The 15,679-nt window shown below is 39.1% G+C and overlaps 1 protein-coding gene across 1 annotated transcript in view; it reads right to left on the bottom strand.

Moving 5' to 3' along the window:
* LOC124163049 (leucine-rich repeat-containing G-protein coupled receptor 5) overlaps window positions 1–15,679 on the bottom strand; it is a 287,787-nt gene that overhangs the window by 233,083 nt on the left and 39,025 nt on the right. The window lies entirely within an intron of this gene.

Genomic DNA, 15,679 nt, shown 5'->3' with positions numbered 1-15,679 from the left:
AAAATAAATATTTATATTCTGACGCCACAACGATCCTGGCCCATACGTAAGGAAGAGATTCCGGTCACTCCGGCGTCAGAAATCCACTTTGAAACAGTCGCTCGGAGGGTGGTCAGTATGACCGGCGTGGCGTGACGGGAGCTACTCGACTCCGGTCATTATGACTGGCATGGCGGTCAACGTGAATGAATGTATTTCATATGGTTCATTCAATCAGTGATTTAACTCGTAGGTTGGTTTCGTTAGGTAAGGGTAGAGTTCACCCCGAGAAAAACCTCAGGCGTGTTAATTTTGCACATTCAGAGCATGGAGGGAAAATTATTTCCCTGGGTCACGTCGAACTTCGAGGGCTTCTCCGAAGGCAAGGATTCGTCGATAGTAATGTATGAAGATTTTCGGTTGGAAAAGTAAAAGGAAGATGCAATTTTGCACTTGTCCGATCACACCCTGAGTATGCATCGAACGTATGGGATCCAGCACAGAAAGACTTCAGAAACACCCATTAACAAACATTATGTTATAATGCAGGAATACTTCTCGGGTTTCCCATCGGGTGTAGATTTGGGTCACAGGTCCCAACGTTCCGATGACTAAGTCCACCATAGTCTTCAGGGGGTGAATGTCGAGCCAAGTTCCTGCCGGTATTTGTACCCTTGGGAGCGGTTTAAGTATGCCTTGATTGGTCCGTTCTCGATCGGTGTGGTTTATAGTGGATTACTTAACTGGAAGCCTTTGTCTCTGTTGATGTACTTTTTTCTAGGTTGATACGTCAATTCTTTGACAATTCGGTCCCAATAATTAATTGTCCGTGCGGCATAGAACTTTCGTGCCCTTTCATGGTCGAATTATCATGCATAAATAATTATGTTATAATCATTATACAAGATGCGACACTGTATGTTTATTTTCATACTCTACACTTACCTCTAAAAGTCATCATAAATCCTGAGTGAAAAATGTCTTTTTAGCCAAAGGAGTTAAAATACTCTTTGCGCAGTTCCGGTTTATATCAGCCTATTTCGGAAAATAAAATATATAGACACACGAATGAAAAAAAGATGTCGTAGCATTGAACATCAGAGGAATGAAATGGAGACACTGTCGAGCACAGTGAACCAAGTTAAAAAAAACATTAAAAAATGAAACCGTCTGTTATTAATAAAGTATTCCATCGGTAAGGGTGCATTTACTTGAAGCAATGCATTGGATCATAATGTGAATCGTCCCGGCCCGTCTCTCAAACTCTGTTACTACCCTCCCAAACTATGTTGTATTTTGCATGTAACATGACATTAGCTTTCACTTAGTAGGTTTTCGCAGGTTTTTCACGCCCCCCTTCTTGTGTGGGCGTTTTCCTGCAGTGGGTTTTTTCGCTGAAGGATATTACACCCTTATCTTCATGTTTTTTCCCACAAACTTAAATCTTTTTTACACAAAATTTTCACATATAGTTGTTTATATTTTTTGACATTTCACGAACAGTGTATATTGTATATTCTTTGTGTATTGTATATGTGTCTACCATTTTTTAATATGGTTGCATTGACGCTATCGAGGGATTAGGTGGAAGAGGGGACTTTTCAGTCTCAACCTCGCCCGAATAAAGGCATTTCATAATTATTATCATTATTAAACTTTTCAAGATTTTCTTATACATTCCCACTAAGGGCTATTCCATCCAGAAATCCTATTCCTCTTTCCTATAGCATGGTATTTAACTTCTCCTCACTTATTAGTACTGACTCCATCTGAGCCCTATCTCCACCATGTATCATCCAGTAGTTTTCTCTCCTTACTCATCATGTAGGTCATTTTGTCGTTCCTCTTGCTCCAATGCAACCGATAATTCTCCTAAAATCATATTTCCTTCAATTGTTTTTTTTTTCAAGTTAAATCATTAAAATAAAATCCATGAATTTGAAATTCAACATATAAACCCACTGTGCAGATTACTCAACTTTCAAAAATGTATAATTCATTATTAAAATTAAAAAGAAGAACTTTGTGCTTTCACATGAATAAATATTCATGTGAAAGTTAGATGTCAGATGTTAGATGACGTCTAACGTTGAAACCATGGTCGTATAGTGTAAATTTCTTTTTAATTTTAATAATCAATCGCTTTCACAAAGTTACGCCTCAAACAATCAATTGTGTAATTCATGAAAAAATTATATAAAATAGTTCCCTCAGACATCAAATACACCTTTTTACCCATACACTGTATATCCTCACGATATGGAATTTCTCGTTCCAACAGCTTGCACCTGTTGTGCAACGATTGGTCCCATGAGAACGTGCGTAGAAAAAAAAACTTCCCTCCAATCAAGACCTCTGTTTTGGACCGTCAAGATACCGGAAACATTGAGCAGTATATCGGCCATTGGATCTCACTCATCGCTGTGAATAGGAATGGCTTGGCCTGCGAGTCAACTCGGACTCTTTAACGTGAAAGCATCCGAGGCACGGACCTTATCGGATGCATAGATTCATTCACCTTCACACGTCTCCTAGACTTTTCACAGGATAAAAAAACATCCTCTCCTCTACATGAACGTCGCTTGCATGAAACAAAAACATCGTTGGAATAACGAAATAGTGATTTGAAAGTGTCTGCATGACGTATTATTTCTCAGATCGGACGGAAGAGTGCCTTTACGGACGAAATTATTTAAATATTGTATTTAAGGGCGTTAGGCAATTTTTGCAGTAGTTTCTTACTGTAGGTAGGAATTTGCTTCAAAATCTTTAATTAAAAAAATACCATCCAATAATGAATGTATTTTTGTGTTAGTTTAAAGTTAAACGACATTAAACATTAAACGTTAAACGTTAGTTGTGACATTAAACGTCGAATTAATACCGTCGATAAGCGATGTATCTCGTTAACTACACCTCCTACAGAAAAGATGATCGGTCCCTTTTTCTTATCACTTTAAAAAGTTTTAGGACGAAGTTAGTGGCACCATTTCTGCCTCCAAAGGAAATTCAGTGTCACTTACTCCTTTTGGTGTCCTTGGTTATTCATCGCAAATATTTCGTTTGAAGAAACATGCAAAATTAGGAAAATTTTCTTCATTATTTCAAAGCTATCATTCCGTTTCGACTTACATTGGATTTTATTGGAATTTTGTGTGCATTTACTGCTTACTCGCCCCGGATTTCATAGTGGGGTTACATTTTGCGTACTCACTTAGCTCGCTGGGGGGGCTCTGCCCCCCCTAGGCCCCCCCGAAAAAGGCCTGCGGCCTGTTATGCTCACTGTGGGAGGTCTTACACTTTTTGTTTGCTACTTGTTACTTAAGGATCGTTTACTTTTAAGCTGGCTTGCTTAGGTATAAGCAATATTTCCACTTTCACGTAAAACGAGCGCATGGTACGTAGGCTACAATATGAATGCAAATATTTATAAAGAGAAACGTTTTTCTGTGGTGCTAAAAAAGTGAAATAAATGTCTACGAGTTTCTCTAACTTATTCAATTCAAATACAAAAAACGTTGAGACCACGTTCCACTGTAACACCCAATGCAAACGTAATATCATAACTAAACGATTTTACGTATTACAATGAAAAATACGTTTATTAATTATTTTCCACAAAACTCAACCAAATTCTTGATATACGAATAAGATGTAACAGCGGTTCCCCTTCGTAAGCGAATTACGTAGGGACAAAATATCAATATCTAGAACAAATGCGCCTTAGCACGAATTGGGGCTAGTACCTATGATGAATTTTATTGAAATATTATTTATCGTGATCGCGAATGATTTCACTTCAGAAATACCTCTATTTAAAGTTTTAATGAATGGGGATACACAAATATCTCAGCTTTAATATCCAACGCAATGCGCAATAAATCTGATGAGTAACGGATCACAGCCTTTGGTGTACAAGACATTGTGAATGTCAAGATTTCGATAATTTTCACAGTTGAATAACTTAGTCACTCAAGGAAACGTGATTTTCGCAAGACAAATAATTGAATAAGAAATACCTTTATTTGCACTAATCTTCTATATTGTATTATTCACTGCCTATTCACTCCTGCAGCTCACGGATAACATTGTACATTAAAAAGGACATTAACGGAAAATAGAACGTAAACAAAAATAAAAAGTCATCACCATTACAAAAAATGAAAATAAAATCATTTTTACCTACCTATATTATGTAAGACTTGTTTAAAAGTCTTTCTACCACAATCGTGTATCGCCAACAGCACGAATCATATTTCTAAATTGGCATTTAGTGTACTTGTTAACTTTAAAATTAATAACCACCACACTTTCCATGTAATATACCAAAAACAACAACTAATTTCCTACCTTATATTTCTCCGCTTTTCATTTGAATGCGCTTTGATTTAAACAGATGTTTGTTCTTGCGGAAAGAAGACGCAAAGAAATAGACACTTCAACTATTATTTTCCTTATTTCCTACCTTATCTTTATCATCCTTTCGTTTTAATTCCTTTATCTTCTTTCCCTATTTAGCTCCTCTTGTTTGCATAAACAAATATGTTGCTATGATTGTTCGTTTGTATGGCTGCCGCGCCGCCATTGGAATTTGGTGGCCATTTTTTGAACTAATCCCCATACACTCAATTTTATATGAATAGACGGATAAATAATTGTAAATTTAGTGTTTTCATAATTTTTCCTGGGGTTTCAGACAATTTTAGAGGGGGTCTTCATTAGACTTTTTGCCGTATCTCGTCTCGTTCACCCCAAACATTTGTATACGTGAGTGAATGAATGAGTGGTCGTTAAGGGGCTTCATGTTATATAGATTACAAAATTTATAATTCACGTACCTTCTGTAGCTTTGTGGAGAAGGTGTGCTCCTGGGAAAGTAAAGATGATGGATCGAGTCCTCATCGCGGTTCACACGAAACGCATTTCAGCTCGTTCACTCGTTTTGTGTTTATTTATAGGTTTCTAATAATTTTAAATTCGCCAAAATTGCTCTATTCACAATTTTTAATGTTAATAAATAATACAAAAGTTAGGCATTGGGCTAGGGTTTAAATATACTTTATATGGATGCCAAAATTTTGTAGGAAAAAGATTTGCGAGGGAGCGTAATCCGGTAGTAAAGGGTGGATAAAAAACCCGCAGCCGTCGTAAATGCATTGTTTGAAGTCCCCCGCAAAGGAGTTAAATATTTTCTTTGATTGTTAACCACACCATGTTCTAGGTAAAATTGAAATGAAAACGAATCCCAACTAATTTTAAGTCACCACTGTTAGCATGTGAGGCAATCTGCTTCCTCTTTGAATGTAAATTGTTCTCAGGTCCAATTTCGACGAGTGAAATTCAAACATGCGGCATAGTCATTCCATTTTCACTGCTGGTGTTTGATTAGTCAGTCGGTGAACGGAGAAGTCGGTGACGGAATACCGGCGGTTAGCATCCCTCGAAGGTAATTCGCGCAAGTAGAAGCGGTGCATGAGATAATGTTTGTTCAAAGCCTTTCTAACGTCCCACTCAACATTCTTGAGTTTCTAGTTCTAAAGTTGGTCTATGTGTGAATATTGCGCCTTGTACGAGAGCAAGGGAACACGCTAGGTTTGAAGAAGTCAAAATAAAATAAAAAGGTTAAAAACACACTTTTTCTAAAAAAAACAGTATTATATGCTCTAAAAGGTAAAAATTAGCTTTTCATCACTCGAGTAAGAGCGTGGGTGCCGAGTACGTTTATAAGAAATGAGTGTAGAAGAGATTGGTAGGAAAAGATTGACACGCAACACCTAGGGCTAATCAGCACCCACGTTTTATTCTACAAAGGATGAAAAGCTTTTTTATTACTTTTTAGCGCATTTTACATGGTATTTGGAAAAATCTTACTTTAAAAAAATATTTTTATTTTATTTATATTTTCTACTTTCTAGTGATAAATCATGTAATCGATTAAACGAGTCCTGTTCAAGAAATTTCTGCTAAAAATATCATAAATAACGTTTCATTCGTTTGATAGGGTAATAATAATCCTTATTTAAGCCAAGCGCTACCTGCTAGCAGGGTACTCTTCTACCTGGTAGCAGCCTGCATCGTATCAGCGCTCAAAGCCTCCAAGGTCACCTCACACGGCGAAAGCTGGAACCAGAAATACGTTACATGGGCTTTTCCCAGCATTCCTACTTAGCCATCGCGTTTTCGCGCTTGAAAATTTTCACTTTTCATTTAATCGCGAAAAATATCATTTTGAAATTTCAGGTATGAACCTCGTCTATTCAAATGTACTAATTCTTTATTAATTTATTTTGATTTTTTACATATTCTGTATTTTCTTGCTTTTATGAGCGATTCAATAAGCGCCTGGTATCTGAACGGCTGTGAAATCGGAGATCGTGATCTTTTGAATGGTCTTAGAGAGAGAAAGGGACAACGGAGACACGGGGCACGTTCAATTACATTTGAACGTTTTCCTGCTAGGCTCATTGAGGGTCTTGAGGTCTGCTGAAACCATTCAGTTTCCCTCCTTCCACAACCCCCCCCCCCTCATCATCAATTTTCCTCGCACAATTACAGCTCGGCCGTAGTTGAGTCGAAACGGCTCCTCGCAACGATCCCCAGCTGGCGCGAATGTGCACAGCACTGCGCAAAGGCTGCGCGCTTTGAAATCTCACCTCCGCGACGGGGCAGCAGTAAAACACGTCGCGCGGAGTGATCGTCGACTGTCACTATTTTTCCGTCACCTCTGATACCCGCGGGGAAAATCGAGAGGGCAGGCTCTGAGGCAGAGAGAGGCGAAATCAGAAATGGTCTTTATAGCTGGAGAGCTGTCTCCAGAGTACCAAACTTGGGCATGCTGTTGCGGTTCGGGAGAAATGAAGTAGGAGTGGGTTGAAATGATGCTTGAGCCTCATGACGGGCATTGCAGTTGGCACGTCCCACCGCGTCGGGGCACCGCAGGAGGTCGCCATTGAATTTACGACATGGCTGGCCGCCGCCGCGGCGGTGATACTTTCCGCGGGCAGCGTCAACGGCGCTCGGGGGAAACTGAATGGCGGCCATATTTTGCCCACTTGGTTCCCCGCGCCATCTTCTTACTTCATACATTCCGATTCTTGTCCCTGTCTTATTTCGCATCACTGTTTTCATCTTTCTGCAATCTTGCCGCATACCATAGCCCGCAGTTTTCTTAATGGGTATTTAACCTACATCTGGCATTGTTATTTGATTGCGATTTGGCCCCGCAATGTAGAACACTGTTGCGGTACCATACAATTGATCCTTACACTCAAGCTCCAATAATTATTTGCCTTTTTGATGACGTTTTTAGTCCAAATTTTTAAAATTCTTATTCTGTACTTAGACATCAATCGAGCTATTTCGGCACGAATATTTACTGCATTTTTTTCTGAATACCCTATTCTTAATACCCTTTTCACAGCAAAAAACAATATATTTCAACACGAGTTATCTTATATTAGTATCGTCTGCACACAATTTAACAAAGTTTTACCAGTTATTATAATGTTTAGTAACGTCTGCTTCCTGCTCTTCGACCCATTTGACATGGGTAGCCGTACCGGGAATAATTGCAAATTAATCCCGCCGGTGCAGCTGCAGGGGTCATAGTGACGCCAAACCCCTTCCATCGCGGCAAGAGCCAAAGGCAAAGGGCTATTTAGGTACACTTAGAAAATATTATGACGACAGCTGTAGTTTAGAATTATTAATAAGTAAGGAAACAAGGCAAAATACGAGCAATCATGCAAGAAGGACGCTGCGTTCAAGCTTTCTTGAAGACAATAATTTCGATTCGTTTTCCCATTCAGCTTTTTTCATCCCTCTCGAGTAGCTGCGGATTTTTTTTACTGGAGCTCTCGAATGGGACATAAACTCGGCGTATTGTGGAGCTCGGCGATCCATATGCGCAATGAGAAATTTTACTTTCACCATCATCTCGAGCTCTTCCATTCCCGGATGAAACGATCCTTGTGCGGGCTGGCCCTAGATCTTTCTTGGAGAATTTGATTGCTGCGCACGAAGAAAAAGAGGCTCATTAGGAGAAACAGCCTCTATTGCATTTTCTTTCACATAAGTCACTCTCTTTTGTGTAGCTCTTCCGCTTGCAGCGCTGATCTTCATATGTTAAATGTATTCTTGTCTTACCCGTGAAATCCACACGGTGTATTACCTTAGCGTATAGAATGGGGTGGTTTCCTTTTATTTTTTTATTTCCTAAATAAAAAGATTATTACTCCTGGAGTACGTATTTCACGCTTTTAGATTTTTTAATGACGATATCTATTTTTCGCGATTAAATGTAAAGTGAAAATTTTCAAGCTCGCGAAAACGCGACGCACAAGTATGAATGCCGGGAAAACTCCGTGTGACGTCGTTCTGGTTCCAGCTGTCGCCGTGTTAGGTGACCTTGGGGCGAGAATTTGAGCGCTGATACGACGCAGGATGCTAGAAGGTAGCAGATTATCCTGCTAACAGGTAGCACTTGGCTTAAATATGGATTATTACTACCTAATCGAACGAAGGAAACTTTTCGACCATAGGCAGTTTGGATAGGTGATTATTAAAATATTTTTCCCTGAAGTTTGTGCCTCATGCATGCATTGGTAATCTCAGACAATGTAAAACTCCTATCTACTCGTATAGATACTAGGTTCCTGTGACGTCACGTGGAGTGGCATCGCATGGGCGCCAATCTGGCCTTTTTCAAATGAGGATAAAATTGACCATTGCCATTCGTCTGTATTGGGATTTCTAAAACCAAGTAATTTGTATATTATGGATACACCAATGAACGGTAACGAATCGCAATCCATGCGTTTCGTTTTCTTAGGTGAAGGAAACTACCCTATTGTGAGAGGAAAATTAATGATGAGGAGATGGAAAGAGGGAAACTGAATGGTCTCAGCAGACCTCAAGACCCTCAATGAGCCTAGAAGGAAAACGTTCAAATGTAATTGAACGTGCCTCATGCCTCCGTTGTCCCTTTCTTTCTCTAAGAGCATTCAAAAGATCACGATCTGCTATTTCACAGTCGTTCAGATACAAGGTGCCTTTTGGACCGCTCATAAAAGAAGGGATAGAATATTTAACGAATTATTTTTGATTATCATATTCGTTAAATATTCTATTTAACGAATATGATAATCAAAATAAAGTAATAAATATAGAATAAGGGGCTATATTTGAATAGACGAGGTTCTTAACTGAAAAATCAAAATGATAGCCATAAGAAGAGATACGTGAAAATCGCAAATGCGATAAATGCGATACAGATGCGATGTGCGCAAATAAATGCGACATAGATGCGATGACTGGACTTGTATGATATTTTTACGCAAATCTGCCTTTTAGAGGGCAAAATTCCTACATTTTGTGCCGAGCGTGGTTTAAATGCTCCGCCGACACTCACCGCTTAAAGCATGTGAGCGACTGGCCAGTTGCTAGTTGGCTGGGACTCTACGTGGCCGCGAACCACAAGTGGGCGCGGGCAAGCTACACCTCCGCCAATATATGTGTTATTCCTTAATTTATTATTGTTCTACAACATAGTTATTTAAAATATTCTGTATTTTGCCATATAACTGTGTTTCACTACATTTTATCGTAATCTACCTCATTTAAAAATAAATAAAATAGACGCTACAAAATGCGATAAACTATTATTGAATGTGCGATAAAATAAAAATGAAATTACTATTTTCACGTATCTCTAGTAATAAGGCATTCATTTGACATGAAATAACACCGGTTGAATGGGAGTGACGCGTGCCTTTAGAGGTAGAGTAAAGGAGAGGCAAGAAAAAGGAGACTAGGAAATAGATAGGAAAAGAAGGAGATGGCAAGGGTTAGGAAGTTGAATGCCGTCCTGAATATATGCAGGAGGAGACGGGGAAAACACGGAGCGACCGAATTTAGTATTGCGGGCGTCAGACTGGGCGTTTCTGAAAGTTTGGTCGAGTTTGAGGGGAAAAGGGCCTGCATCCCCTCTCCTCCACCCGATTGGTTGTGCCTGACGTCACAGTGAAAAGACAAACCACCCCCAGTTTCTCCTTCAGACGCCATTCGCCCTCATTTCCACCCTATTTGTTGTGGAACAGTCGAAATTATTTTTATCTCCGAAAGGGTGTCTCGGAGAAAATTAAGCAAAGCAAAAAGTTCTCAGCAAATTTGAATGTTTTATTTACCGAGTCGATGAAAGAAAAAGAGGAAAGCCCACTTCATCGCTCCCGACAGGAAAGGTACGGCAGCGCGAAGACAATATTTGGGAGGCAATTAGAATAATTAATCGCCAACAATAAGTTAGGGAGCTTGGATGCCTAGTGGGTAATGTACTGGGCGGTCGACGAAGGTTACAGACAATGAGCTAAAATTTCGAGTATCCCCAAAGAGGTCCTCGAGGTCCGCATGGCACAGGTAAAGGCTCTCCCTTAATGTCCGAACGCCCATGGCTTATTTAGACATTAGTTGATAAAACGTCACAATTTTGTCTCTGCTTCTTTGCCGCATAAAATACATTATCTGAACTCTACCTAATGAAATGTCATGATAAAATGTCGCTCGTATTCAGCCAAAAAAGTACCGCTCTGTTCAATTTAATTTGAGTGTAAAAAATTATGAACAAATTAATGATTGCGCAAAGAAAGTACGACATCATTTCACTGTCTTCTTATTCTTGACTAAAGATATCATTACGTGAATCAGAAGAAATATGTACACTTTCTCAATGAAGGACACATATATCCACGGTTTTCATTTTAATTAAGACCTGTGCCCCTACTGCACCCCTAGACAATTCAAAGAACACTGAAAATTATAAGCCCCTTTACCCAATAATAAAATTCAGATAAAGTATTATTAATGTTTGACAAAAAATGTTGACGTTATAACTTATTTTCCATTCCACTACAACTTGTAATGCATTATCCATCAACTACTAACCTTCATCACAAACGACATTTTTTACATTGTTTTCCGACTTCCTATTTTAATGAATACTTTGCTATATTAAAGATGCAACTCTACATTGGTTTTCGAAGCAAAATGTGCTATGAATCCAAATTAGGACATTAATGCAGGCAGTAAATACAGGCGTTGATAATTTGATAAGGTCTTTCAATCAACACACCCTGAATATTTCAAGGTAATAGTAAAAGATTTTTAGCCAATTACGAAGGTTACGAAAAAAAGTAAACCATGATATATAGAATGGGAGTTTTTTTTCTCTTAAACCATATTATGTTACAAAGGATATTATAGATATTATGCAATAAAAGCGTAAATATTGGCGTTGATAATATGATAAGGTATTTCAATCAACTCACCTTGAAGATTTCAAGGTGATAGTAGAGGATTTAATCAATAAAAGGTCACGAAAAAAAGGTAAACCATGACGAGTAGGGTGGAAGTATTTTTTTTCTCCGTATTATGTTACATAGGATGTTATAGATATTATGCAATAAAAGCGTAAATATTGGCGTTGATAATTTGATAAGGCCTTTCAATTGTGTAGAGCGGGAGTTTTCTTCCTCTTCAACAACGGAGCATTTGAAATGACGCCAATAGTCGCGAAGCAATGTATATTTCTCTCCAGGACTTTACCCGGACGTCGCAATATTTTAATTCACCTTACCTCAAGCCTATCGCAACTCGATACCAACTGGAGAATCTTGGACTCCGGTAATCCGGAGTTGCACATATATCACAACTCATTATCATACCAGTGCCATTCCTCAATCCAAGTGGACCTCCTCAGGCGAACTCCCTCGCCCTTTTATTCCCCCGCAGCAAACAAACATCCAAACACAAGCCGATCTTATGTCCGGGGGTCTTCCGAAATCTTCTACCCCCCCGAACTTCCTTATTCCGCCTCCCGTCCGTGTGGCAGACCAAATTTACGTTCTCGAGACCCTTTGGGAGTTCTCCTGGTGCACCCTCTTTCTGAATGCTGAAGCGGAATACCCTCCTCATCCTCTTTGAAGCTCCCTTTGAGGTGGCAACCTTTACTACGCGACTGCTGTTGCCCATTTCCTGATTTGTGACTTCCGACCCATCCAGCCTTTTGCTTACTTCGGTATCTCCTTTTTCTCCATTGAGGAACTCGGAAAGAACGACGTGTTTCAAAATGAATATCACGTGATTTTTAGATTTGTATCATTAATAGTATTTAAAATACAATTTTATATAATACATATTATAATGAATTAAATTTTTCCCTTGGTGGCCCCCTACAAATTACATAAAACAGGATGTTGGGGATGTAGAAGAGGAATTATATGTCACTATGAAAAGGTTGACAGACAGAACAGTAGAGTATAGAGCTGCGTCGAACCAATCTATGGAATGCTGACTCGAGAACGACATATAATGAAAGAGAAACTCAAACAGTTTTTATTTTACCATTGAGTGCTCAATATGAACACTTTTCCTCTCACAGGAGTCATCCAGTCGATAGGCGAGTATCAGTTCGTTTCGTGTAATGTAATGACTGATGAAATCCTTAGCTTTAAGTAAGGTTGGTCAGCTGTTTCCATTTGCACATCATCCTATACGAATACCCCTAGCATAAAAATGCATTATTGTCAGATACGGAGAAAGTGGATGTATGCCAAACAAGCCTCATATTTAGTAGTCTTCATTTTTACCAGATGATTTTTAAAGGAAATTCGAAGAAAAATAATATCTACATGAGCATAATTTTACTAAAAATTTCTTTCACTACGATTTAATTTGATGCATTATTTAATATTATAAATCGTATAACATGAATAAGATACTGCCTTAAAACCCCAATATATTCACTTAGAAGTACTCTATACTTTTCAGTGTCAAAAAAAAAGATTAAAAATATGCATTCAAATAATTGATACATGCAAGTTCTTCACCCTCTTTACAAAAACGCGTGAAGGAGATAAGGAAGAGACAGAGGGCATGGCAGTAGTGAGTACTGAGCGGGGAGGGGACGCTTGGAACCGTGTTCATCATCACTGGTCAACAATCCTAGGATTGGTTTGACGCAGCTCTCCACTCAGTTGTCCTATCAGCTAATCTTTTCACACCTACGTATTTCTTCTTTTTCACATCTCTCTTCACTTGTTCCATATATTTTGTTCGGGGTCTTCCTTTTCCATTCTTGCCTTCCACTTGTCCTTCGACGATTGTCTTCATCAGGCCATCATGTCTCAAGATGTGGCCTATAAGGTTGTTCCGTCTTCTTATTAAGGTTTTCATGAGGCTTCTCTTCTCTCCTACCCTTCTTAGGACCACCTCGTTACTAACTCGGTCGATCCATTTGATTTTCATCATTCTTCTGTAGCACCACATTTCAAAGGCCTCTATCCTTGCTTTCTCCGCAGCGGTCATTGTCCATGCCTCACTTCCGTATAGGAGCATACTCCAGATGTAGGTTCTTATAAATTGTTTCTTTACTTCCATATTTAAGTTTCCCGCTGTAAGCAGGTCTCTCTTTTGGTGCTGATAATTTCTTTCTTGCTTCTCCCGTCACTAGTTATCTTGCTTCCCAAATAACAGAATTGGAATCGTGTTACATGGAAGAATTCTGGGCAAGTGGGATCGGTGGAGGAAGAAAATCAGCTTTATGGTGTAAATGAAAGGTCTTACTAGGAATTAAAGCGGGAGATTCTATTTAAGGATGGATACAGTCTGAGTGATTTGCACAAAGTTCACTGTAAAACCTTTAATGATAATTTCGGGACAGTTGTGGTTTTGTAACAGTCTCTGGCTCAGCGAAAATGATTCTCTACGTTATTAATGCTAAGATTTCACAACGGATATGTATGGGCATTCGTTTTTTTTGCCCGGACAAAAAAGGATCTTCATAAATGCAAGGTGTAAGTACTTTTGAACATTTTCTTTTTAGTTGTTAGCGGCAAGTGCCCTAACACCCGCTACCACATGCCTATTGAGGTGGCTTGGCGGGTATTATGTAGAGTTAGAAACTTCATCACCGTAAGCCAGTATAAAAATTTTTAATTTTGACGTCCGAGAAAATATTCTGAATCAGTCAAATGTCGGTAAAGATTTACTTCATATCCCCATAAAATAACAGAACAACTAGTCACAAATAATCATAGAAGATATTTTTCGGACGAAAGAATCATTTTCTCGAAAAGTAAAGCAGAAAGATGGAGTATTCATAAAAGCTTGCTACTTTCACAACCAGCATTCCAAGAGCAGTAATAAAACCCGGGCCGACGAGAGGTTTACCTTGAATTTCGACCGTTATGGAGGAAATCATATCTCAATCTCCTAAAGCCATGTTTCTATTGTTATAGATATTGTTACGACCATCGATAGTGCGTATCGTTATCTCACCCTTTGGGAAACGAAACCCAGTGTAAAAATCGGAAAAGGTCTGAAAGGTCACCACTAAGTCAAGAGCGAAATGATGTTAGGACGAGTATTTATTGGTCCCACAGCGGGACAGTTAGAAGCTTTAAAATCAGCTTTGGAAAGAGAATGGCGCACGTTTGCTTATGAAGGAGGGAAAAACTGGCCCATTATGAGTAAATATAAAGAATTGTGTCGCGGTTTGATATAATAATTGATAAAGTAAATGATAATAATTACATGAGCTATCGATGCAAGGAGAAATAGCCACTAAAAATAAAAAAAAATCAATTATTTAAAACAACAGAGATTTTGCCTTATATTGCATAATAATATGTCAACAATCTTCAGTAAGTTTGGTTCGACGCAGCTCTTCAATCCGCTCTCCTATCCGCTAGCCTATCCACAGTGCCATATTTCTTATCTTTATCTCTTCTTCTTTATAAACTTTCCGATAAAACTAACTCGGGGTCGTCCCTTGCCTTTCTTCCCTTCAACCTGTCCTACTAAGATTGTTTTCAAAAGGCCATCATGCCTCATAATGCGGCTAACTAAGTTGTCTCGACTCCTCGTTAAAGTTTTAAGAACACTCCCCTTTTCTCCCACTCTTGCTATGCATGAATAAAATAGAATTGATTTCCAAAAGTAATTTTTTTTACTTTTAAGGATATTGTGGGAATTACCACGAATCATAAACCTTATCGATTTTTCAAATATCCTCGAGAACTTTCCCATTTCCCGGAATCCCTTCGGAAACGGCTTTGACCGCAGAGCAGAGTATCCTACAGGGAAAAAAGGAAAGTATACTCATCCCTCCATTCTTTTTTATTTATACGGATACTCACTCAAGCAATAAACCATCCAAAAAGGAGGGCCATCTGGTTACGTCGCGGTTTGAAAATCTCTCCATCCCCTCGTAAAAAAGATGAGAATGAAAGGATTCCGACGGCGTTTATGGTTGGGTAAATCAATATCGCGGAAATTTCTGTACGAGAGAACGTCCACGCGTTATTTTCTGGACAGTTTATAATACGGGCCGCATCGGGAGGGACCTGGGCTGCTTAACTCCGCCGCAAAGGGGTTCCGGAGAGTAAAATAAGGTGACACGGGAGGAAAATGTACCACACCATTGTACAGTCTTTCCAAGAGGGCCCCATTTGTGGAGGAAGGATTATAATGCTGTCTCAACCGCGATAAAGTTTAAAGCGCTTCCGAGGCGTGGGTGGAATTGAGGACTTGGTCAAATGGGATGGAGTTTACGGTCGGAAAGGGACACGGGGAAGGCGGAGAATCACCAATAAAATCAAGTCTTGCTATTTAAAAGCACTTCTTGAAACGAGAGCGCAGTCACGCG

This window comes from Ischnura elegans, chromosome 7, assembly GCF_921293095.1.
Source record: "Ischnura elegans chromosome 7, ioIscEleg1.1, whole genome shotgun sequence".
Lineage (NCBI taxonomy): Eukaryota > Metazoa > Arthropoda > Insecta > Odonata > Coenagrionidae > Ischnura > Ischnura elegans.
Note: the sequence above shows the minus strand (reverse complement) of the source record. Positions and strands in the feature narration are given on the sequence as shown.